General features: G+C 39.1%; 1 protein-coding gene and 1 pseudogene across 3 annotated transcripts in view; both read left to right on the top strand.

Moving 5' to 3' along the window:
* The window catches only part of Hgsnat (heparan-alpha-glucosaminide N-acetyltransferase), a 67,155-nt gene extending 52,979 nt beyond the window's left edge, over nucleotides 1-14,176 (top strand). For 2 of the 3 annotated variants that reach the window (XM_087180422.1, XM_004875362.4), the window contains one exon: nucleotides 13,045-14,176. The gene's annotated coding sequence lies outside the window, so the exon portion shown is untranslated. The remainder of the gene's footprint in view (nucleotides 1-13,044) is intronic. The other variant, XM_004875363.4, reaches the window with a different exon arrangement.
* Nucleotides 13,115-13,691, top strand: LOC101699612 (p53 apoptosis effector related to PMP-22 pseudogene; annotated as a pseudogene).
* Nucleotides 14,177-26,702: the final 12,526 nt, after the last annotated feature.

A 26,702-nucleotide genomic window follows, 5' to 3' on the forward strand; every position in this document is an offset into this window, starting at 1 on the left:
TCTCTGTCCATTCTCCTGTCCATCTGTGTGTGGCTGGGAGCCATACCCAAGGATGCAGTTGAGGAGGAAAGGTGGGTACATGCTCCCATTATGGGGCCAGCTGTAACATACCTGCTATGTGATATGCCAGGCAAAGTCCCTTGGCCCTGGTTTCCTCATTTGTGAAATGAGAAGGAGGTACATGACCTCTCAGTCCCCTTCCAGATCTTTAATGTGATGATGTAGAGTGCATCAGTAACTTTTCTGAAGTCTTCAAAGCAACAACTTATTACAGATAACTCAATTTAAACTCTCATCAGAATACATCTTTAAAAAATGACCTTCCACAATGGGGGCACCTTTATTACTCATAATCACAAAACTGAAGAGAGAGATTTGTAGGAGTAAAAGGAGAGCACATAAAGAATGAACACTGTTCATGTGATGCATATTATAGGGATTTTCTGTGAGCATTGGGTGTGTTTGGGAGATTGTGACATTGGGGTTGTACTTTAGATCACTCTTCATGGTACGTGGGGCCATCTCAGCCTGCTCTATTGTTCAAGGATTGCCACTATGTGGATGTTCTAGTCTGTTTCCAGCTCTGGCCTCTGCCCTGGCCTCCTCTACCTGGGTGTAATGCCTGTGTCAGACCTCATCTTTCTACAGATGCAAACCTTTGCTTCTTAGTTTTCTTACCCTGTCTCTAGGTGTAAAACTTCTACCATGTGTTCACCCAGTGTTACATCTTGTATCTAGATGTTCTCCCAAAGCCTTAGGCACTCATAGTGAGGCTTTTTGGAGCTGGCTGGATCTAGTGTGTGTGAGACTGGGAATAAGGGTGTGTGGACTAAATTAGTCCAGTGATTGGAATTACCATAGTTCTGAATGTGGCTGAATGAATTTACTGAAGACAAGCTTCATCCTGAGTGTGGGTGGCACTGCCAAAAGGCTTGTAGACTGATGAGATAAAAGAGAAAAGCAGGCTGGCTGATTGCTGCTTTGCTCCCTCCTCCCTGCCCTTCCATGGACTGTTTCTCCTCTGCAGTGCCCCTCCGCCATGCCTTTCTGCCTTGGAACCAGTTGACTGGACTGCAACCTCTACAAACTGAGCCAAAATAAACCTTTCTTCTTTTAACTTGTGGATGTTGGGTATTTTTGTCCCAGCAGTGAGAAAAGTGACAGATCCTCTCAGTCCTGTCTTTGTCTTCCCCTTGTAACTGCTCTGTTCTCATTGTCACTGCCTCTACTCTAATCCAGACTCTTGTCATAGTTGTTAAACTGGCCTCCTTATATAAAGTCAGTTATACCCCTTCCCACTAGATTCAGCTTTATATGACAGCTTGAATCAAATTACTATCCCCTTTTTAAAAACTTCCATTGAAATGGGAATATCTGCTTGGCACCATAACCATCTTTCATTGTTTCTCAACGTGTCTTTTCAGCATCTCACCCCAACCCTGGGCTCCTTTTACCCACTGTAGGTATTCCAGGCTAGCTAGATTCCTCTTACCTGCTCCTTCTGATCACTGTCTTCCTGGAGTATCTTTCCTCATCGTTTCTTCCTATCTATATTTGATAGGTCATTTTTTTCATTTTCTTTTATTTTTATTTTAATGTAATACAAGTAGATATTAAAAAAGAAAACAGTCCTATGAAAAAAAATTTTCATAACAAAAATGAGAATAACTGATACACAGGGTATCATGATCTAAAAAGAATTTTTTTTTTGGGTACTGGGGATCGCACTTGGGACCTTGCTCTTTGCGAGGCAGGCAGTGGAACCACTGAGCCAACTCCCCGGCCCAAGAATATATTTTCAATTGCTAATCTATCTCAACTCATTTCCTAGTAATACTATATCTTTATTTGCATAAAACATTTTAATTACCAGGTATCTCATACTTGGTATAATTTTGAACAATTCCTATTTCACTATATCTATTTTACATTTTGGTCCTTATTTACACTTTAAGTTTCTCACACCAGAGACACAATATGATATTTACACATGTGTGTTCAATTTATTTCACTTAAGAGTATGGTTTCAAGGTGCATCCATTTACCTAGAAATGTCTCAAACGTATCCTTCTTTATGGCTGAGTAGTACTCCATTATATTAAAAAACATCTTTTTTATCCATTCTTTGGTTAATGAGCATTTGGGTTGCTTCCAAGATTTAGCTATTACAAACTGTGCCACTATAAACAAGGGTGTGCATATATCTCTGTGGTATGATGCTTTTAATTTTCAGGGGAAGATACCCAGAAGGGGAATAGCTGGGTCAAATGTGACCTCTAATCCTAGTATTTTGAGGAATCTCTGCATTGATTTCCACAGCAGTTGTACCAGTATACACTCCTACCAACAGTGGAGAAGGGTTGCTTTTTCCCCATAGCATTTGTTGTTGGTTGGTTTCTTGATAATGGCCATTCTTTCTGGAGTGAGATGGAATCTCAGCGTTGTTTTAATTTGCATCTCTTGAATAACCTGTGATGTTGAACATTTTTTCATGTATTTGCCGTTTCTACTTCTTCATATGAGAAGTGTGTATTCATCTGAGATTCCCATTTTTGGATTGGGTCTTTAAATTTGGGGAGAGGGTCTGATATTTTTCAGTTTGTTATGTGTTCTAGATATTAGTCCTTTGAGGACCCACTGGCTAAAATTTTTTCCCACTATGTGGGTTATCTTTTCACTCTGTTGGTAGTTTCTTTTGCTTTTCAAAAGCTTTTTAATAAGATGGGATCCCAGTTGTTGATTCTTTGTAGTATTTCCCGTGTGTTCAGGGTTTTGTTCATGAAGTCTTTGCCTACACCTATGTCCTCAAGTGCTCTACCTATTCTCTCTTCCAGCAGATTTAGTATTTGTTTTAATATTTAGATTTTTGGTCCATTTTGATTTTAGTTTAGTGCATAGTGAGAGACATGGGTCTAGTTTTAGTGTATGGCGTGGAGAAAGCCAATTTTTCCAGCACCATTTATTAAAGAGGCTATCTTTCTTCTCCTCTGTCAAAGATAAGGTGGCTGAGTGTGTTTGGGGTTGTTTCTGTATTTTCTAATCTAGTCCATTGATCCTCAGATCTTTTTTTTCCCTCAGTACCATGCTGTTTTTTTTATCATAGTAGTATAATTCATAGTAATATAATCTGTAGTGTAATTTGAAATCATGGATTGTGATGGCCCCTGTCTTGCCTTTGTTGCCCAGAATTCCTTTTCTTTCTTTCTTTTTTTTGGTACCGGGGATTGAACTTGGGACCTTGCACTTGCGAGGCAGGCGGCTGAACCAGTGAGCTAAATTCTTGGCCCAGAATTCCTTTTCTTAGTCTAGGTCTCTTCTGATTCCAAATGAATTTTAGAATTGTTTTCTGTAATGCTGTGAGATATGCTAATGGTATTTTGACTAAGATTGCATTAAATTTATATAAAACTTGGGAGTATTGCCATTTTCACTATGTTGGTTATTCCTACCCAGGAGCAAGGAATATCTTTCCATTTTGTAATATCCTCTTCCATCTGCTTTTTTCAGAGTACTGTAATTTTCAATGTAAAGGTCTTTTACTTCCTTTGTGAAATTGCTAAGTATTTCATTTTATTGGATGCTATTAGGAAAGGTGTTGTTTCCCTAATTTTCTCTCAGTGAGTTTGTTATTTGTGGACAAGAATGTGTTGATTTTTGAGTGTTGACTTTATATCCAGCTATGCTACTGAATTTGGTTATTAAATGTACAAATCTTTTGGTGGAGTTTTTGGGGTCTTCTATGTAGAGTATCAAGTCATCTGCAAATAATGACAGTTTAACTTCTTTCTTTCCTATCCTTATTCCTTTTATTTCTTTGTCTAATTGCTTGTCTAATTGCTCTGGCTAATGTTTCTAGAACTGTATTGAATAAGAGTGGTGCCAGTGGAGATCCTTGTTCCTGGTTTTAGACTGAAAGCTTTCAGCTTTTGTTCATTTAGTGTGATGTTGGCTGTTGGTTTTTTTGTAGATGGCTTTTACTAGATTGAGATAAAGACCATCTATTCCAATTTTCTGTAGTTTTTTTTTTTTTTTAATCATGAATGGTTGTTAAACTTTGTCAAATGCTTTCTCTGGATCTATTGAGTTGATCATGTGATTTTTGTCTTTGGCTCTGTTGATACAGTGTATTACATTTATTGATTTGCATATGCTGAACCATCTCTGCATACCTGAGATGAATCCTACTTGATCATAGTGTATAATCCTCTTGATGATTTGCTGAACTCTTTGCTGGTATCTTATTGAGGATTTTTGCATCTATGTTCATTAGGGAGATTGGCTTGTAATTCTCTTTTTTTGGTTGGGTCCTTCTCTGGATTTGATATCAGGGTAATACTTGCCTCCAGGAAAGATTTTGGGAGTATTGCCTCTTTTTCAATTTCATTAGAGAGTTTGAGGAGAACTGGCACCAGATCTTCTCTAAATTTTTTGTAGATTTCAGCAATGAAATTGTCAGGACCTGGGATTTTCTTTGTTGGTAACTTTTAAGTTAAATTTTCAATTTCAATGACTGATACTGGGTTATTTCAAATTTTAATATCTTCTTGACTCAGCTTTGATAATTCATGTGTATCTAGGAATCTGTCATTTGTGTGTTTTCCATCTTATTAGAATATAGGTTCTTGAAGTAGGTATTGATGATCTTCTGGATTTCTATAGGGTCTGTTGTTTTCACCCTTTTTGTTTCTAATTGCATGAATTTGAGTCTTTTCTTTCCTTTTTTTTATAAGGTTGGCTAAGGGTTTGTCAATTTATTTAGTCTTTCAAAGAACCAACTCTTTGATTTATTGATTTTTTTGGTGTTTTCTTAGTCTCCTTTGCTTTAATTTCTGCTCTGATATTTATAATTTCCTCCCTAATCCAAGCTTTGGGCTTTATTTACTCTTCTTCTTCTTTTTTTTGTTTTAGAAGCTTGAGGTTTGACATTAGGTTGTTTATTGGAGCTTGCTCTGTTTTTCTGATATGGGAATTCACTGCTATAAATTTCTCTGTTAGGACTGCTTTTGTTGTGTGTCAGAAGTTCCAGTATGTTGCACTGGCATTATTATTTAATTGTAGAAAATGTCTAACTTCTTTTAATTTCATGTGTGACTCCTTGGTTGTTCCTAAGGATATTATTTAATTTCCATGTGTTTATGAAGTTCCTGTGGTTTCTTTTGCCATTGACTTCCAGTTTCATTGCAGTGTGGTCAGATAATGTGCATGGAATAATTTCATTTCTTTTGCATTTACCTAAGCATGTTCTATGGGCTAGTATATCATTATTTTGGAGAACATCTCATGTGCCGCTGAGAAGAACGTGTACTCTGAAGTTTTGGGGGTGAAACACTCTGTAGACATCTACTAAATCCATTTTTTCTCAAATTTGGTTCAGTTCTGATATTTCTTTGTTAAGTTTCTGTCTAGTTGATCTTTCTATTTGTGACAGTGGGGTATTAAGGTCCCCCATTACATTCTTTTTTTCCCCTTGGTATTGGGGGTCAAACTCAGGACCTTGTGTTTGCCAGGCAGGCACAATACCACTGAGCTATATCCCCAGCCACACACCCCCAGTTATAATTGTTATAGTGTTTAGTAGATTTTTCATGTCTGTTAATATGTTTTATATAATTGTGTGCACTTATATTTGGTGCATATATAATTATAATTATCTCTTCTTCTTGAAGTATTCCTTTAATAATTATGTAGTGACTTTCTTTGTCTCTTGAGTCTTGGCTTGAAGTTCACTTTGTCTGCAAATAGAATAGCTATGCCTGATTTTTTTCTGAGTTCCTGTCACATGGAACATTGTTCTCCACCCTTTGACTTTCAGTCTCTGAATTTCCTTTTGTGTTAAAAGTGTTTCTTCTATGCAGCATATTGTTAGGTCTTGTTTCTTGATCCATTCTGCCAGTTTATTTCTTTTGATTGGTGAATTGAGACCATTTACATTGATGGTTATGTCTGATATGTATTGGGTTATCCTTGTCATATTGTTTTCCTGCTGTTGATTCCCTTGAATTTTTTTAATGACATTTGCACTATCTGCAGCTTTCTCATTGACTCTGATCAAATTTCTATTGTTATTTTTTGGTTTGTTTTATTGGTACCAGGGATCGAACTCAGGACCTTGCACTTGAGAGGCAGGTGGCAGAACCACTGAGCTAAATCCCCAGCCCCAAACTTATATTGTTTATCTTTGTATCATCTTGCTGCTGTTGGATTGATTTTTCATGGTCCCTTGCTATTTTTAAGATGTCTTTCTTTCATCTTTATTAACTACAATCTTGTCTTCTAGATCAGAAATTGTGTCCTCACCTATTGCATGTACTTTCAGTGGAAATTTTAATCTCATGGCTATCTGTTTGAATACATTTTATGAATTTCATTTCATTCCTATGTGGGACATTCCTGGTTTCCATCATTTTCCTAAGCTTCTCTATTTTTTTTATTTGTGTTTACTCCAGATTCATTGAGCATGTCCTTTATTTTGACCTTCTTTTTTTTTTTACCTGAGAGATTATTTTTTCTATAACTTCATGCATCTGTGTTTTTACTTCTGCTGCTATCATTTCAGAAAATTCAGATGGGTAGATTCCAGTTTCCTCTTACCTTGTTGTCCCTTGGACTTGTCCTAGGTGGGCTGGAAGCCTTGGATTGCATTTTGTTTGCGTGTCTTGTCCTGTTTTTTTCTTGTTTAGTTTTACTTTGTTTTCTGTGTTGATGCTTATAAACTTCTTATGGCAGATAGCTTTTTCACTAGTATGGAGTCTTCCCTAGGAAATCTGTTCCTCAGAGATGTCTTCTGGGCATATGTGGTTTTTGGAGTTTGTGTCCCAGGATCCTACCTTCCCAGTTTATTAAGGATCAGAAGTTGCTCTCTATTTGGCTCAGCACCCAATGCTTTGGTACTAGACTATGGTGATGGTTGTGGCCCCAGAGAATTGCAGTGTTGTCATACAAAGGAGAACAACTGATTATAATAGGTACGACATCCTGGCTAAAGTAGTACAATTAGTAATATCAATAGCATCAAGCACAGCCTAGAAACTGACATACTGTGGTAACTATGAATTTGATACCTTTAACCATAGGAGCAAGATCTAAAGTTGTATAACACAACCCAACATAAACCACAAACTTGTATGCAATGAGTTTCCCCTTAGTGATGTGATTTTACCATGTAGGGGGGAAATTTAAGAGGGATGGGGGCAAAACAGATAAATGAAGGGAAATGTAGAGACAAGGCTGGGGGACAACAGAGGATCTCCCAAGCTTTAGGAAACGAGGAAGAGGGCAGGAGTGAAAACATGAAGGATAAAGCAAAAGAATATTGAAGTGACACAGAAAGACAAGAGATGATTTTCACTCACATGAAAATATAAAATTGAGAGGTAGTTGAAAGAAAGAAGATGAGCAGTACTAGATAAGTATAAAAGTAAAAACCTAAACAATGAAGAAAAAAACCCCCAACCAAACAGGAAAAGGAACTGAAACCAATAAAGAAAAAAAGATTCCTCTGGAGTCCACAGTTCTGTGGTAGTGTCCAAAACAGGTAGTGTCCCCAAAACTGCTGTGTAACCCTACCAAGTCTGCGGTAAAAATAGTGCTGGGCATGGGGCTGAACTTGTGGGAGCTGGGACCGACCTTGTGGGAGCTGGGACCAGTCTTCAACCAGCAGCTTTTTGGATTTCTATTGCCAGCCTGCCCAAGCCTCCTTACTGAGAGTTGCTGTGCACCTTCAGGCAGGGATAGCCTGGGACTACTCCCAGTCCTGTGTAAAGTTGGTTCCACTCAGTCTTTGCACAGCTTCCTCTGTTTCACTTCCACTGGCACTTCTCCATCCTATATCCAGCTGATTGTCACAGTATAGAGGGTGAGGGTGGGAGTACTCTTGCCACTGCAAATACAGCCCAAGGCTGCTTGAGTTCCCTTCATTTTCTGCTCCAGCAGGTTAAGTGCCGACCTCTCGGGGTTGTTTAAATCTCACATGCACTTCTTCATCTTTCTGTCAAGCCATTGATTGCCACTCACTTCTTTTCCCACCTCTGCTTCACTGGGGCTCCTAACTTTGGCTTTTCTCCTTTCCTTTCCCTTCCTTTCCTTTCCTTTTCCTTTTCCCTTTCCCTTTCCCTTTTCCCCTTTCCCTTTCCCTTTCCCTCTCTTTCTCTTTCTTTTTTTTGTGATTTGCCTGCAAATTTTAATCCTTGGGCTGTTGTTGAATAAGGTGTCTGCTTTAATCCATGCATTTAGGTATACCTTATGATCACATTCATTGGGAATTTGTACTTGGACATTATATATGTTGGTTCTTGTTTTTTCCCATTCCCCTTTCCTCCCTTCCTCCCTTCCACCCTTCCACCCCTCCCTATTTACAAAAGCTTTGTTTCCATTTTTTCCTTCTCTCATATTTTTTGCTTTCCCTACTTTCCTTTCTACCACCCCCCTTCCTTCTTCTCCTTCCCCTTTGAACTATTTCTTCCTATTTCACATTATCTATTATACATTTTGGTCCTCATTTACACTTTCAGTTTCTCCCACCAGAAAAACAAGTATTTACACATGTGTGTCCTATTTCACTTAAAAGTATGGCCTCAGTGGGCCGGGGATGTAGCTCAGTGGTTCCGCTGCCTGCCTCACAAGTGCAAGGTCCCAAGTTCGATCCCTCGTACCAAAAACAAAATGTATGACCTCAATGTGTATCCATTTAGCTATAAATGTCTCTAGTTTATGGCTGAGTAGTACTCCATTATATAAAAATCCCCACATCTTTATCCAGTCAGCAGTTGATGGGTATTTGGGTTATTTCCAAGATTTAGCTATTATAAACTGCTACTATAAACATGGATGCACATATATTGCTGCAGTATGATGCTTTTAATTCTTTTGGGAAGATACCCAGCAGGGGAATAGCTGGGTGAAATGGAACTTCTAATCTTAGTTTCTTGAGGCATCTGCATACTGATTTCTACAGTGGTTGCACCAGTCTACAGTCCCACTAACAGTAGAGAAGGGTTCCATTTTCCCCACAGCCCCTCCAGCATTTGTTATTGGTTGATTTCATGATAGCAGCCATTCTTTCTGGAGTGAGGTAGAATCTCAGTGTAGTTTTCACTTATATATCTCTCAAATGACCAGTGATATTGAATATTTTTTCATATGTTTATTTGCTGCTTCTACTTCTTCATCAGAGAAGTGTCTGTTCATTTCAGTTGCCCATTTTTGGATTTGGTCTTTAAATTTGGGGGGGGTCTGATTATAGACCTTTGTCTAAGGGACAGCTGGTAAATTTTTTTTCACACATTTGAGTTTTCACTCTGTTGATGGTTTCTCTTGCTGTGCAGAAGCTTTTTAATAAGATGAGATCCCATTTGTTGATTCTTTGTGCTAGTTCCTGTGTGACTGAGTTTTGTTCATAAAGTCTTTTCCTACACCAGTGTCTTCAAGAGTTCTACCTTACCTGTCTTCAAGCAGATATAGTGTTTCTGTTTTAATATTTATATCTTTGATCCATTTCATTTTAGTTTATTGAATGGTGAGAGATATGGGCCTAGTTTTTGCAACCTAGTTTTTCCAGCACCATTTATTAAAGAGGCTATCTTTCCTCCAGTGAGGGTGTTTTGCTTTCATTGACGATGAAATGGCTGCATATGTCTTGAGTTATTTTGGGATCTTCTGAACAGTTCCACTGATCTTTAGGTCTGTTTCTTTGCCAGTACCATGCTGTTTTTATCACAGTAGCTTTGTAGTAGAGTTTCAAGTTGGGGCTTGTGATAACCCCTGCCTTGTCTTTGTTTCCTAGAATTGCTTTTGCTATTCTAGGTCCCTTCTGGCTCCAAATGAAGTTTTGGATTGTTTTATCTAGTTCTGTGAAATAAGCTGTTGGAATTTCAATCAGAATTGCATTGAATGTATAAAGCAGTTTTGAAAGTATAGCCATTTTTACTATATTGGTTCTTCCTATCCAAGAACAAGGGATAGCTTTCCATTTTCTGATATCATCTTCAGTCTCTTTTTCAGAGTGCTGTAGTTTTCAAAGTGGAGGTCTTTTACGTTCTTTGTTAGGTTGATTGCTAGATATTTCATTTTCTTTGGATGCTATTGTGAAAGGAATTGTTTCACCAATTTCTTTCTCAGTGAGCCTGTTACTCGTATACAAGAAGGCTATTGATTTTTGAGTCTTTTCCTTTTTTTTTTTTTTTGGTACCAGGGATTGAACTCAGGACCTTATGCTTGTGAGGCAGGTGACAGAACCACTGAGATAAATCCCCAGCCTTTGAGTCTTTCCTTTGACTCCAGCTACTCTGCTGACTTTGATTATTAAGTCTAGGTGTCTTTTGGTGGAGTTTTTGATGTCTTCTATATAGTCATCTATAAATATGTCATCTGAAATAATGACAGTTTAACTTTTTTCTTTCCCATCTTTATTTCCTTTCTTTCTCTTGTTTAATTACTGTGGCTAATGTTTCCAGAAACATATTTAACAGGAGTGATGATAGTGGTCATCTTTGTCTTTTTCCTGATTTTAGCATGAAAGATTTCAGTTTTTGACCATTCAGAATGATGTTGGCTGTTGGTTTTTCATAGATAGTTGTGATAAGATTGAGATAAAGACCATCTATTCCAGTTCTCTGTAGGTTTTTTTAAAAATCATGAATGTGTGTTGAATGTTGTCAAACACTTTTTCTGCATCTATTGAGATGATCATATCTTTTTTGTCCTTGGCTCTGTTAATAAAGTGTATTATATTCATTGATTTACCTATGTTGAACCATCCTTTCTGCATCCCTGGGATAAATCCCACTTGGTCAGGATGTATGATCTTCTTGATGATCTTTTGTATTGTTTTACCATTATCTTATTGAGGATTTTTTGCTTCCATGTTCATTAGGGAGATTGGCCTGTATTCTCTTTTTGGTTGAGTCTTTTTCTGCTCTCAGAATCAGTGTAATGCTTGCTTCCAGGAATGAATTTGGGAGTATTGTCTCCTTTCACTTTCGTTAAAGAGTTGGATAATCATGGCATTAGCTCTTCCCTAGATTTCTTGTACAATTCAGCAGTGAAGCCATCAGGATCTGGGCTTTTCTTTGATAAGTTTTTAATTATATTTTCAATTTCATTGATTGATATTGGGGTGTTTAGAATTTTTAGGTCTTCGTTCAATTTCAGTAATTCCTATGTATCTAGGAATCTGTCCATTTCTTCTGTGTTTTCCATCTTATTGGGGTACAGATTCTCAAAGTAGGTATTAATGATCGTCTGGATTTCTGGTGGATCTGTTGTAATTTCACCCTTTTCATTCCTAATTGTATGAATTTGAGCCTTTTGGGGGGGGGGGATAAGGTTGGTAAGGTTTTGTCAATTTTATTCTTTGAAGAACCAACTCTTTGAGTTGTTGATTTTTTGTATCCTTCTCTTAGTCTCCATTGCATTGATTTCTGCTCTGATCTTTATAATTTCCTCCCTTGTATGAGTTTCTGGTCTGTCTTGCTCTTCTTTTTCTAGGAGCTTGAAGTTCAGCATTAGGTTGTTTATTTGATCTGTCTCAATTTTCCTAGTATGGGCATTCACTGCTATGCATTTCCCTCATAGAACTGTTTTCTTTGTGTTCCATAGATTCCTGTATGTTGTACTAGCATTATCATTTACTTGTAGAAACTGTCTAATTTCTTCTTTAATTTCCTCTGTGACCCATTGATTGTTCAAGATGGTATCATTTAATTTCCATGTGTCTGTGAAGTTCTTGTGTGTCTTTTGGTATTGATCTCCAATTTCACTGTGCTATGGTCTGACAATTCATTTCCTTTGCATTTACTTAAGCATGTTCCTTAAGCTAGCATGTTGTCTGTTTTGGAGAATGACCCATGTGTAGCTGAGGAGAATGTGTATTCTGATTTTGTGGGGTGGAGTACTTTGTCGACACCTATTAAGTCCATTTGTTCAAAAGCTTGGCTCTGTTCTAGTATTTCATTGTTGATTTTTTTGTCTAGTTGATTTGTCTGTAACAGTAGGGTGTTGAGGTTCCCCCAGTAGTATTGTTTTAGTGCTTATTTGATTTTACATGTCACTTAATTGTTTTATATGGTTGGGTACACTAGTGTTTGGTGCATATATATTTATAATTGTCATTTCTTCTTCTGAATTGTTCCTTTTACAAGGATGTAATGACCTTCTTTGTCTCTCTTAATTGTCTCTGAAGTCTACTTTGTCTGCAAATAGGATAGTGACCTCTGCTTTTTTTGTGGGTTCTTATCCCATGGATTATTGTTTTCTATCCTTTGACTTTTAGTCTCTGAATTTCTTTTTGTGTTAAATGTGTTTCTTTTATGCAGCATATTGTTGGATCTTGCTTCTTGATCCATTCTGTCAGTCTGTTTCTTTTGAATGGTGAATTGAGGCCATTGGCATTGATTATTGTAACTGATAGGTACTGACGTCCTTGTCATTGTAGTTTCCTATTATTGGCTCTTTTATTTTTTTCCCCCTTTTAATTTAATTTCTTGCCTTGTCTGATGGCTTCATTCTGTTGGGCTTCATGGAGGTGTGACCCTCATTGTCTTTTTCTGGGATATTGTTTAGAATTTTTTGGAGTGCTGATTTAGTATTCTTGAAGTTCCTCAGGTGTTCTTTGTTGTGAATGTATTGTATTGCTCCATCGATTTTGAAAGATAGTTTTGTAGGGTACATCATTCTGGGTTGGAGGTTTTCTTTTATGGCATTTCATTCCAGGCTTTTCTTGACTTTAGGGTTTGTGTTGAGAAGTGTGCTGTGATTCTGATGGGCTTTCCTTTGTGATTTTTTTTTGTAAGTGCTTTTAATATTCTTTTGTTCTATTGGGTTTCTGGGATCTTGACTATTATTATATGTCTAGGTGTAGATTTTTTTTTTGATCATGGCTAATTGGAGTCCTATATGCCTCACTTATCTGTATGTCAAATATTTTCCCTCTTCTTGGGAAGTTTTCTGCCATTAGTTCGTGAACAATTTTTTTTTGTTGTTTGTACTATCTCCTGCTTTTTCATTGACTCTGATCAGTCTTATGTTATTCTTCTTTCCATCATCTAGCAGCTGCTGGATTGGTTTCTTGTGGTCTCTTGCCACTTTTAAGAAATCTTTCTCCCTGCCACCTGCTGAGATGCTGTGCTGTGGCCTGGCCTGCGAGCGCTGCCGCTGTATCCTGCCACTCATGCTGCTCAGCGCCATCATCTTGGACATCATCGTGCTGACCGGCCGCGGGTGGCTGCAGTAAAGCACCCACATGCAGACGTCGTGGCTGTGGTGGAAATGTGTGGACAAGGAGGGCACCACCGGCTCCCCCACCGAGGGCTGCGAGAGCCTCATGCAGTATGCTTGGGGAAGAGCAGCTGTCACCATGCTCTTCTGCGGCTTCATCATCCTGATCATGTTTCATCCTCTCCTTCTTTGCCCTCTGCGGACCCCGGATGCTCATCTTCCTGAGAGTGATCGGAGGCCTCCTGGCCCTGGCAGCTGTGTTCCAGATCATCTCCCTGGTTATTTACCCTGTGAAGTACACCCAGACCTTCAACCTTCATGCCAGCCCAGCGGTCCTTTACATCTATAACTGGGCCTATGGTTTTGGGTGGGCAGCCACGATTATCATGATTGGCTGTGCTTTCTTCTGCTGCTGCCTGCCCAACTACGAAGACCTGCTGGGCAATGCCAAGCCGAGGTACTTCTACACCTCTGCCTAAGGCAGAGGAGCGGGGCACGCTGAGATGGTGCCAAGCAGGGGAGCCTTCTCGGGCTACCCAGCATCTGTTTTGGCAGCATCTGTGAGCTCCAGGCCACTGGAAACCTCTTCTAGCAGTGTTCAGAGTTAAAATAGTTGGAAATGCTAAAATAGTTTTGGGGAAAATATTTTAAAAATTGTGTTATAGTTTCATACTCCTCTATGTTTTGTGAAATTAACAAAAACATGTTTATTTTTGCTGGTTACTTACAATATGCCAGTGTTTCCTACATCTATCCATAGCCTTTATACTGCATTTATAAAAGAAAATGAGCTTGAAGAGTAGAAATGTGAAGGCTTCCAGGATGTAGTAATCTGCTCAAGTTTGGGGTTTCTTTTTTTCCCAGATAGAATGGACTATTTCTATGAAGAGCTAAAAGGAGGGAGATACTGGTAAAAGTTGTCAGTAACTAAACATTCTAAAATAAAGATAAAACAAAAACTGTTTTCAAGTTTTTAGCTATTTAAAGAGCAAAATAGTTTCCTGTTTTTGAGAATCTATAATTAATATTCTAATAATTGCTGTTTTGGTAAACTTCATATTGACTTGATATTACACGAAGGCAAGTATTTTTCCATGGCCAAAGCAGATTGCAGTACTAAGACCTCTTTAAGTAGAGAAAGGCTAAGAGGAAATTTGCTCTTTTAATAAAAATAGCTTACAGGGTTAGGGTGTGGGGAAATGCTATATTCATAAATCTGTACCACTTTGTGTCTATATAGTCAGGACCCATGTAGACTTGAAAGATAGGAATGATGAACCCATATAGTAAGGTGTTAGGATGGTTATTGCTGTCCCCAAAGTGCCATTAAAACAGGTCAAGGGGAAGAATTGGCTTGAGGTTTTTATCTCCAGTTTAACTGGGCTCTAACCATTTGGACACAGCTCTGATAGATTTTGTCACAAAAACCTAAATATAGTTAAAAACCTGGTCTCCCTTGGTAAACAGACTTAAAATGGCTGATGTAAAACGTACAACAGGAGAATTCAGGGATATGAGTTTCTCTGAATATATATTGGATGAATTGTTATTTTTTTTTACTATTTATACTGACATAATGAAAACTCATTTTATACATCAAATTACTATAAGTTGTACCATAAGCAACTAAATTTTCATTATTTTTTTTTCTCAATAAACCAGGTGTCAAAAAAAAAAAAAAAGAAATCTTTCTTTTCCCGGTCACTAACTACAATCCTGTCTTCTATATCTGATATTCTGTCCAGACATTGGCTCATTCTGCTGCATATACTTTCAGTGGTATTTTTAATCTCCTGGATATCTGTTTGAATCTATTTTATGGAGTCCATTTCTTTCTTCTGCTGGCCATTCATGGATTCCATCATGTTCCTGACCTCTTCTATTTTTTTTTTTAATCTGTGTCTGCTCTAGAGTTATTAATCATGTCGTTCACTATGGTCACCATCTCTGTCTGAGAATTTATTTCTGATTTAATTTTTTTCAGATCCTCTTTCATTGTCAGTTTAAGGAGTCCAGGTGGTTGTGTTTCAGAGTGTTCCATTTTGTTGCCCCCTGAATTTTCCTTTGGTGTTCTGGAAGTCTGGGTTTGCATCTTGTTTAGGTGTCTCCTTGTTTCTTTCTTTTTTCTTTTGGTGATGTTTTTGGTTTAATTCCTGGGTTGTTGCTTGTAAATTGCTTATTAGAAGTATTTTTATTGCTAGTATTTAAAACCCTTAGGAAATGACTACTACTTGGATTGTCCTCCAGGTGTAGTTGTTCTTTGGGTTTTGAGTCTGTAATGGCCCTTAAGCAATCTCAATCTTGGTATACCAGGAAGGGCAGCTGGCTAGAACAATCACATTACCTTGGCCAAAATGATACAATCAGCATTAACATTAGCATCAAATACAGCTTAGAAAATGACAAATTGTGGTACCTGTTAGTCTGACACCTTTAACCAAGGAACTAGACTTGTTATGTATCAAAATCAAGGATCAACCACAAGAATGATCTATAGTAAATAAGCCCTTCAATATAGTGGCTTTACCCTCTGGGAAGAAGACTTAGAAAAAGTTGAGGGATAGAGAGATGGAAGGAGAGAAAGAGGTTAGAAATAGGGCTAGAGGACACAGAAAGGTCATGCAAACTTTGGGAAACTGGTGGAGACAGAAAGAAAAGAGAGATGGAAGGAATAAATACAAGAGTAGAACAAGCTAACAGCAACAGGAAAACTACAAGCTGTGTTCACTCTACTGTAAGAATAATTGAGAGAGAATAAGAAAAGAATAAAGTAGGACAATAACAGGAACAAGAAAGAAGAGAAATGAAAGGAGAAGGAAAAAGAGAAAAGGGTCCCCTTCAAGGCGTATCTCTACTGTCTCTGGTAGACAAGGTGGGTAGCAGCCTGCAGATCTGTGTCAGATAATCTTAGCGAGCCCACCATAGTTCACTAAGATTCAAACCAGTTTCTGGCTGTGAGGCAGAATTGAGCTCCCTGATCTCCTGTGGGTTTGGACTCTGCATGGTTCTACTGCAGGTTTGAGCCACCCTTCCCCTTCAGCAAGTCCATGTTCCAGTATGAGGTGCTGATCCCACCAACTCACCAACTGATGTAATCTGGGCCTTCACTACAATGTCTTTCTTCACTTTCCCTGTGAGCTTAAAGTTCTTGACTTCTGGGGTTGAGATCTGGGGCCTCTCCTCAATCAGTCTTTCCTATGTCTCTTCCCCATGTCTCCCCTCTGTGGTCCTGTAAGCACAACTCTCTCAGCCACTGTGGCACCTTTTGTGCGTGTCCACTGTCCCAGTGTGGGGGAGGAGGGAGTGTCCCCTTCCTGTCACCAGCCAAGGCCCCTTGCCCCTCCTCATATCTGATCTCAGATCACAGTGGGTGCCTCTAGCCCTTTGTAGTCAAGGCCCTTGGTGGACTTGGGAACAGAGCTTGTCTGGACTGGTTCTCTACATAACATAAATTCCCTCGATCTGTTGACCAGCTGTCAGCAGTCCACCATCGCCTGATGTCTCTTCCCTTCTTTCTCTCAGGGCAGCAAATCAGCCCTGGGAGAAGTGACCAAAAACAAAAAAAAAAACAAAAATAAAAACAAAAGTCATAGAGCACCTGGGTTCAAATTTGTGCCTCTGACCCAAATCACATCTGTGACCTGGCTGGCATTCACTTTGGTTGTACCAGGTTCTACTTTCCAACTTAAATTCCCTTGGTCTACTGACCAGCTGCCGGCAGTCTACCAGTTCTGGGTGGCTTTTTCTTTCTCTCTCTCTGGGCAGCAGAACAGCCCGGGAGAGTTCAAGTTTGTGCCTCTGCCCCAAATGACAACCATGACTCAGCTGCTGATGGCGGGAGCTTCACTTACCAAATTTCTTTTCCTTCTGGGTGGACCTTCTGGGGAATATTGTCTGGCATTTTCACTGCTGCCTCCCCCTAACTTTGGTTTTCCAGAAAGCTGCATGACCAAAGAGAAAAAAAGGAAAAGAAAAAGGTGTGAGGGGATCTGGTGGCTTGTCTGCCAGGGAGGGAGCAGATTTCTGCTTGCTTGCCTCTGTGTTTGCCAGTGAAATGTGTTGTCAGTGTGCATCATCCTCTGTGTGGAGGAAGGCAAAAGAGGCAAGAGGCCTTTTTCCCCAAATCTATTGTCTGTCACTTGAGTTAGCTGCACTTTTCAGTCCATCAGTTTCTTGAAGAATTCCCAGTATGGCAATTCTTGTTTGGTGCTGTCTGGACCACTGCTAGTCCTGTGGGCTTATTTGTTGTTTTATCACGTCCTGTGACTATGTTTCATGTGACCTATTGATCTCTTATTTCAGATTGATTTTGGCATCAGGATGTATGTCACTCCTTTTCTTCCAATTACCTATGTTTTTAGTTGATTTTTCTCTAAGTAGGTCCGATTTGACTCTTCCTTTATTCAGCTTCCTCTGATAGGTCACTTTATATACCCTGCTTCCAAAGCACTTTCTCCAATCTCTTATTCTCATCCAAAAGTAATTTTTTCTTCTCAGTTGTTATATATTGGTGTTTATCAGAGGGTGATCAATCCTCTGACTCCCTAGAAAGGGGGACAGCAATGGCTAAGGAAAGAAAGACAGTTGAGACTTGCATAATTTCAAAGCACACAAGGTCCTGGGAGGTCAGTGCCTCAAAGAGAAAGCTACTGTAAGCTAGCCATTATTTATTGGGTACACAATAATTGGAGAGTATCAGGTGACTTAGGGGACAGCAGTAATCCTATGTTGATGAGGATCTTAAGTCACTGAGGGTCTTATGGTGATGAGGGCAGTAAGGAGAGCATTCTTAACAATAGTAGGTGGGACAAGATAGCAGGCTGATAAAGAAGTCCTGCATCCAGGTGAAACTTTTCTCTTTTTTAATTATTATTTGGTTCTCGAAGAACCAGAATGTCTTCAGCTGATCTGCTCTTGTCTTTGAGTGTCACAGTATCATGGGACCGTTGAGGCCTCAACTTGTGACCAGAGGCAGAGCAGTTATGTTTCTGCATGCTATAGCTAGCTCATGGGCAAGGTGACATTGGGCCTTAGACAACAGTAGTTATACTTTATGAAATGATTTCCCCCCAAAATTTATGTAGAATGGCTCTTGACAGATCCCCCTTTCTTTTTATTTGCTCAAAGAAGTTGAATCATTGTGTTCTGTGATTCCAACATCTTAAGATGTCATCTGATTTGAGCTCCTCTGTAGCAGATGAAGGTGAGAGCAAGGAGACACAATCCAATTACTACTGGCACAGCAATATAAAACTAGAAATGAGCCTTGAGATAATTAATTGGATTAAGCTGATTAAGTATATCAGAAAATCTATCCTAGTTTTGAATCTGGTCATCAAAATTAGTCTGTTGGGACATAGATACAACTTTTTTGGAAGACATCAAAATCAGTAGTTATATTATTGTGCATTGTTCCTTGTACATGCTTTTTAACATGTTCCCATGGGTGGCTAGACCCATTATAAGGTAAAGGAGTAATGCAAAATCAAGTGGTATTATAATAACATTTTAGGCCTTGTAGTTATAAACTTTCAATCTGATCTCATCCAGAGAACAGTAGAAGCATGCTTATTTGGGATTGCAGCTTAGCATCTATAGAATGCTGAATTTTGCAGGCCTCATCACAGTCTTGGTCTGATTATCTATGAAATGAGCTGTTTGAATGGAGTGGGCCAAGACCAGAGAGGAAACAGCTACATTTTAAATCAATAATACCAATAAAGACTATGCCAGCAATGATCAGTCTTAGGATTCTTTTTGTTCTAAGTATGAGACAAGCAAGACTTGTAACATATGAGCAGTAGGCATATGTGACCATGGTTCAGTTAAATTAACAGGAACCCATACTCCTGGCATATGCCCTAGCATCATTAGAGTCTTATTTTGTACAGAGCCAAAGGGAATATAATGAGTCAAGGTGTATTTTTTTCCCCAGTATCGGGGATTGAACTCAGAACCTTGCATTTGCCAGGCCCCTCATGGTACATTTTTGACACATAAAAGTATTAGTACCCCATTGTATATTCCCATACACAAAAACATATGTGTTATAGATACATATGGGAGCTTGAACAGGCCAATATTGTTAACAATATAGTATTGCCAGAGTCTGATTCTAAATCATTACCAGTCCTTAAGCTTCCTTAAATATAGGGAAGAGCCAATTTGCATAATTTTTTTGGACAGACTCAAGTTTTCCATAACGTAAAAACTGGGGAGAAAGTGTATCAAAACCTTCTTCTATCCAACTTATTTCCTTAGTAGGGACAGATTTTGTGGTCACATTATCAATGTTAGTCCAGTTTAATTTATACCAGTCTATATTATTGTCCTTCCTGTAAATTTCCCTATGATCCCCAGTCAATAAATTCATATGCTCCCAATTTTCCATATCATCCTGATCAGCCCCTACATATTTTCCATGGTGGAGCTGCATCTTTATGAAATCCATTCCATGTAATATGAGCTTGACAAATTGGATTTTTGGGTAGGAAAGAATCAATTTGTTCTCCAGGCTCATGAATGGACCCCAGAATTAACGAAGTTTTTAGGATTATGGTCCAACCAGGTCTGAGATGAGGCAGCATAGTGATAATTAGACTGTGTGGAACCATCTTCCACACACAGAGGAGGATAAGTAAAATGAGAAGTATAATCAACAATTGTTTTTTGTCTTTCATATCTATAGGGACAAATGGGCCTGGTATCAAATCCACTCATAAATGGGATGTGTCAGTTTCATGATAAATTTCAGGTGGGAGATCCACCTAAGTAACTGGTCTAAGCAAGGGAGGATTGGGGATGTAACCTCAATACTCAATCCCTGACAGTGGGGATATACATGCTGCACATGCTAGGATAGCCATCATAGCAACAAACAATATCAGGAGTCTGTGCTAGACCTTGACATTCTACAAGTGTCTTGACCTTGTAGATTGTTCTTTCAAGGCTCTTGTTTGTAATTGGTTTGGCTTCCATCATTGATGGGGGTGGAGTTGTTGCCAGTTGACTGTTGAGACTTATCTGTGCAAAAGTCTCCATTGGTGGTCTGACTGGCAGGCCAGTCAGCTGATGCCACCATAGGGATTTCTGTCTTCCACAGTCAAACATTCCTGGATGGCAGCCATGCTGGTGATCCATCTTCTGTTAATATGCAAAAATAACCTCACTGGGTGTGGTGACGCATACCTGTAATTCCAGCCCTTGGGAGCCAGAGGCAGGAGGATTGCTTGAGTTCGAGTTCAACTTGGGATGTGTAGTGAGTTCAGGGCCACCCTGACATACAAAGCCAGACCCTGTCTCAAAAAAAGAATACCCTCATCCCCAGGCTATTAATGGTGAGGGGCCTTACCATTTGCCTGTCTGTGTATCTTTCCTCAAGACCTGAACTTGTGGCAGTTTAGAGTCAGGCTCAGACTGCCAGTGCAGTTCAGCTGTGGTGCACTTGTTCTCTGTCCATGGATTTTTTTTTTTTTTTTTGGTACCGGGGATCCAACTCAGGACCTTGCGGTTGCAAGGCAGGTGGTGGAACCACTCTCTGTCCATGGATTTAAAAAATTTAGAGTGAAGATAGTTGAGCATGTGGAGGAAACTGTATTCCCTTTTTTTCTTTATTTAGTTGATTTTTGAGTGGTAGATGGGCCCTTTCTACTGTAACTTGGCCTTGTGGATTATTTGGATTGCCTGTAAGATTCTTAATGTGCCAGAGCTGAAAACAGGAGGACAATGCTTTACTAGTATAAGAAGGGCCATTCTTATAGTTTTTGGCACTCCCATAGCAGCAAAAGCAGACAAACAGTAATGTTGAACATGGCCAGTTTTTTCTCCTGAATTATAAGTAGCACGCATTAAATGGGAATAAGTATCAATAGAAATATGAACATATCACAAGTGGCCAAAAGAGGGAATATGAATAACATCCATTTGCCAAATTTGATTTTATGTGAGCCCCCGGGATTGCCGTACCTTTGGGGGTTACTGGGCGAGTGAGTTTTTCAACATGCAGGACAAGATAAAATGATATTTCTAGCCTGTGCGCATGACAATTAAAATTCTTTTATTAAAGCTCTACTATTTTGGTGGTGATTCTCATGTGATTGTCTAGCCAGATCAAAAGAGGAAACAAGGGCAATTAGTGAATCAGCCTGTTGATTACCATAAGCTAAAGGTCCAGGTAAATTAGAATGAGACCTGGACTGGGGACTTAGCTCAGTGGTTCCACTGCCTGCCTTGAAAGCACAAGGTCCCAAGTTCAATCCCTGGTACCAAAAAAAAAAAAAAAAATTAGAATGAGACCTGGTATGTCCGATAAAGAAGGGAACAGTATGGCTGTGAATGATAGACTGTAATTTTAAAAATAAATTAAGCAAAGGTGGATCTAAAGTGGCCTGCAAAGTGGCTCTCTCAAGCCTTTGAGAAATAATGCATAACCTGAGTCACTGGTACTGTTACAGGAATTTGTTGTGTCATCTCTAAAACCAAATAGCAGTTCATTCATTTGTTCATTTGGTTTGTCTGTCTGTGTCTTTATTTCTTTTTTTCGTACCAGGGATCAAACTCAGGACCTTGGACTTGTGAGGCAGGCACGGTGCCACTGAACTAAATCCCCAGCCCCAAAATAGCAGTTATTTCTGATCACTGCACTGAAGTTAGGGGTCCAAATGACATGCTGAAAAATCTGTATTCCAAATGACCACTTTTCCTTTAGAGGAGCCATCTGTGAAAAAAGCAGGAGCATTAGAAATGGTCTCTAACTGGGCTATTCTACGTAGAATACAAAGGTGTTTAAGAAAGAATTGGAGAAGGGGATCACTAGGAAAGTGATTATCAATCTGTCCAATGAAATCTCCAAAAGCTACTTGCCAATATTTAGCTTGTTGTAATACTATAACATTTTGAGCCAAGTCTATGGGTAAAAACTATTAAAGAGGGATTGGTGACAAAAAGCTGAGTAGAGTGGATTTTTCCATTTATTATAATTTTAGCCATTAGTCCCATATATAGTTGTAAGGTTTTCACCAGTTGATTTGGAAGATAAAGGCATTCTATGGGGAATAATTGATTATCATAGAATTGACTCAGCAATCCTGTAGGAGAATATGGAGTGTTGAGTACATACAGAATGAGAGGATATTAGAGGTTAACATGATACACCTGGCATTGGTGCAGCATTGATTCTAGTAGCTGTACCTTCTGAGAGGCCTCAATGCTCAAGGTACATGGAGAGTCAACCTGAGGTTTACCTTGTAGGATTTTATAAAAATGCTTTAATTGATAAGTAGCTATCCCTAGTTTAGGGCGGGTCCAGTTGATATCACCTAACAGTTTGTAGTGAGCATTTGATCCCTTTTGATACTGATTTTTTGAGGCTTAACAGTTCTTTTAGTTAATAAGGTTCCCAAATATTAACTAAAAAGCTGAACCTCGTATACACAAGCCAGACCATTTAAGATCCCTTTTTGTTAGAGGAAACAAGTCATATAAATGAGACTTAGTGCTGTCAGCCAAAAGTATGTCATTCATGTAATGGACTACATAAGACATTGGATATGTATCTTTGGCATTCTATAATGCCTGTCCTGCAAAATATTGACATAAAGTTGGACTGTTCATCATACCTTGTGGCAAGACATATCTCTGCATAGTTCTTTGAAATTAATACTAGGTGCTGAAAACAAACTTTTGTCTATTTTATGGGTATAGCAGAATTATAAAAAAATCTTTAAGATCAATCATAATCAAGTGCCAATCCTGAAGGACAGCAGCAGGGGGTGGTATCCCTGGCTGGAGGGTACCCATTGGTTGTAAATTTGTTGATGAGGGCGGTAAGGAGAGCATTCTTACCATAGTAGGTGGGACAAGATAGCAGGTTAATAAAGAAGTTTTCCTTCTTTAAGTTGTCCTTTTTCACCTTTATTCAAGTGAAACTTTTTTTTTTATTACTACTCAGTTCTTGAAGAACTAGGATGTCTTCAGCTGATGTAATCTTGCCTTTGAGTATCACAGTATCATGTGACCATTGAAGACTCAACTTGTGACCAGAGGCAAAATGGAGTTATGTTTCTGCATGCCACAGCTGGCTCTTGGGCAAGGTGACTTTGGGCCTTAGGCAGTCACAGCCATACTTTAATTATAAAATGATTTCACCCCAAATTTATGTAGAATGGCTCTCAACATCTGTCCATTGAGATTTATTGTTCTTTACCTTCTGTGATAGTTATTTTTGTATATATTGAATTTCCCATGCTAAACTAAGCATGTTAAGGACAAGAACTATGCTTTGTCCATCTGCATCTTCTTTATGGTGCTAAATTCACTGGTATGGAGGTAGCAGGTGCTAAATAATCATTTATTGAAACAATGAAATGCAGGGATTTTCTCTTTTTAAAATAAATATAAGTGCTGATAAGCATGTGTCTGGAGAGACCCATGAAAGAGTTATGGAGCTGTAAATGGGGATATTATTTTGGAGTAGTCTTTCCTCTCCCCTGTCCTTGAAATGTGCCATTATAGTTGGTCACAACAGCCTTCCACTACCAAATTTTTGCAGTTAAAGCTGAGCAGGACTGCTTCACATGAGTTACCTAGAAGTACTTCTCAACCAGAGTGTTGAATGAATCATAGGATATGTTGTGCCACAAGGAACAGAAAATCTGAATTCAGCTGGTTGATGAGGAAATCTCATCCCACTGACAAGGTCCCAGAGGAGCAGCTGCTGCCATAGCAGACATTCCTGCCAAGTACTAGTGGGATGTGCATGACACCTGCTTCTTGCTGGCACCTGCTTCTTGTTTTCCATAATTTGGCTATATTGTTTTATATCTGGAGTCAGACCAAAGCTCTACATGACTCAAATGGGCATGTCAGATGGCAGACTGGGTGAGTATAGCCCCTCCCTCACTGGCTGCCATAGAAACCTAGGCCCTGGTCTGTGAAGTGACAGGGCTCTGCTGAGTTATGTGCATCTGAGATCAGTGTGACCCCAATTAAAATCCTTTCCCCTGAATTATGGCTTCTCACTGACCTGATGAGTAGCTTGATAATTGCACCTGGTCTCAGTACTGACCAGTTTATTCTCTCTGAGCAAGATAACCAGTGCTTACTCCCTAAAAGCCTTGCCTGGCTCTATCATGCCAGGTGTCCGGCAGTATTTCACTAGATGCCTTCAAAGCATACCCAGCTCCCTATTCCTTCCCATGATTGTATTCAATAAATACTGGATGGTATCTATTGAATTGGGGGTCTTTGTCTTTGCTGCCATCAGCAGCACTGACCAGGTTCTAAGACCCAGCTTCTTCATTCTAAGTCTCCTTTCCTATCTATTTAATTTGCCTCATGCTGTAGTGGCTCACAGGAGGCCAGGATCCATGGCAGAGGTTCTGGCAATGTTCCCTTCCCCGTACCTATGCTGCCACAATTCCAGGGGTCACACAGCACTCAGTGTAAGGAGAGGGCATTTCCTGCATGTGTCCTGTGGTTTTATCAACCAGAAGATCCTTCACAAAAGTGTGGCAACAGCTTCACCCCAAGGGCCTTACTTGGCTCTTCCCAATCAACAGACAATGTGAGTAAGGCTCGGGGGAAGATGACCACTGGACACAGCACAGCTGGCTGCTTTGGGGAGGATGGTGGCTGTGTTTTGGGGATGAGTGATGGAACCGGGAGGTGGTTGTGGGGAGGACAGTGTGGTGGCTGCAGGACACACACTGGATTTCACAGGGAGGCAGAGAGGCGTGGAGTATTTAAGTAAAAGTTTTAAAGCAAAATTTAATATTGTACACAGCAGGGATGTAAACAATCTTTAATTTTTTTTACATTTGCAATGCTAATTTCTATTTATAATTAAGTGAAACCAGTGCTCATAAGATGTATCTTTTCACACTAGTCAAAAAGGTATCTTTTTTTTTTAATAAGGTATCTTTGATAAATGTATAATCCATTCGTGTCAGAGGGTATCAGCTTGTTTGAAATTTCAATATAGTACCATTTTTTCCTATAAAGTATAGTGGTACTTCAGCTTATGAACTTAATTTGTTTTATGATTTTAGGGAAGATAGCTGCATTTGTGTTTGTGTGGAGAAGATGGCTGTAGTTGTTTTTGTCACCCAATGCAGAGTTTGTGAAGGGAAGCAAAATTTTGCTGAATGCTTTTGTTTTCAAAACAAATCCAAACAAGCATTTGTGAACTGAGGTATTACTGTAATTCTTTTTTCCAAATAAACAGGGAGACTAAAATTTCTCAACAAACCAAATTGCCTTTCAGAAAAAGATCTTTAAATCAATAGTAAAAAATAGGATATAGAAGTCAGACCATCAGAGCACATGACTGTATTCCCAGCTGCTTGGGAGGTTGAGGCAGGAGGATTGAAAGTTTGAGGCCATCCTGAGTAATATATCTCAGACCTTGTTTCAAAGCAAAACAAAACAAAAAACAAAAATACTCAAAACCCACAACAAACAAAACTAGAGGTAAATTTTTTTTGTACCAGAGATCGAACTCAGGACCTTGTGCTTGTGAGGCAGGTGCTGTGCCACTGAGCTAAATTCCTGGCCTTAGAGGTAAATCTTTACAGATGCTAAGTGGTGCACCACCTAAGCCAGGATGAGGCTTTTGACTTCATTCCAGCTTTTGAGACCTTTAACATACCTCTTGGTAAACTTGAACCTATGTGGGAAAACCTTGCCAGTGAGTTTTTAAAAATTTGCTACATATTAGTCTAATAGTTCTCCCTAGAATAATGATAGCAAACCTTTTAGAGACAAGTGAACAAACTGCAACCCAAAACCTACTTACTTATTGCAAAATGCCAACACTGCAATTAAACCTGAATACTGAAGTTTTAGTTTAGAAAAAACAACTCACACATTGACATCTCTTGTCTTTAAAAATAAAACAAAAACATATGCCATAGGTTTGCCACCACTGCCTTAGAGTGTAGAAAGCCATGTATTTTTCTTTGTATTCAGTCTGTTGAGCATGAGTTCTAAAATAATGCTCTCCTCAGACTGTAGTTCCAAATTCTAAGTGGATAGAAATGCTAGATGTTTGCATTATATCATAAAATGCCTCAGACTTCACAACCTTTATCTAATTGTGTATGTCAAAACACTGGAATAGACAAAATATGCCATTATTTTGCTTGCTCTCCTTTTGAGAATTCTCTCTGGAAGCTGAGATGTGTGGACAGCTGGCCTTGCTCACTGCCTGTGGAAGAAAGGCAGCCATAGTACTCATTACCATTCTGCCTTCTGGCAGAATTCTGCCTGACTCTGGGGGATTTTCCTATAGAAATAAATTCTTTTTTTCTGATTGCCCCACCTTTCCTGGCTATCTGTTCTTGTATTTTGTCCTATTATGTGGTCACACCTTACACTTCCATGAATAAATTTTTATTGTGACTCTGATGTTATTCATATATAAAATCGTACCTCCATCTCTCCAAATCTTGGGACCCTTCAGCCTAAGTATGGGGTACCACTTCTGCCCATAC

This window comes from Heterocephalus glaber, unplaced genomic scaffold (assembly GCF_053883595.1).
Source record: "Heterocephalus glaber isolate CG9 unplaced genomic scaffold, H.glaber_assembly_v1.0 deba00001461, whole genome shotgun sequence".
NCBI lineage: Eukaryota > Metazoa > Chordata > Mammalia > Rodentia > Bathyergidae > Heterocephalus > Heterocephalus glaber.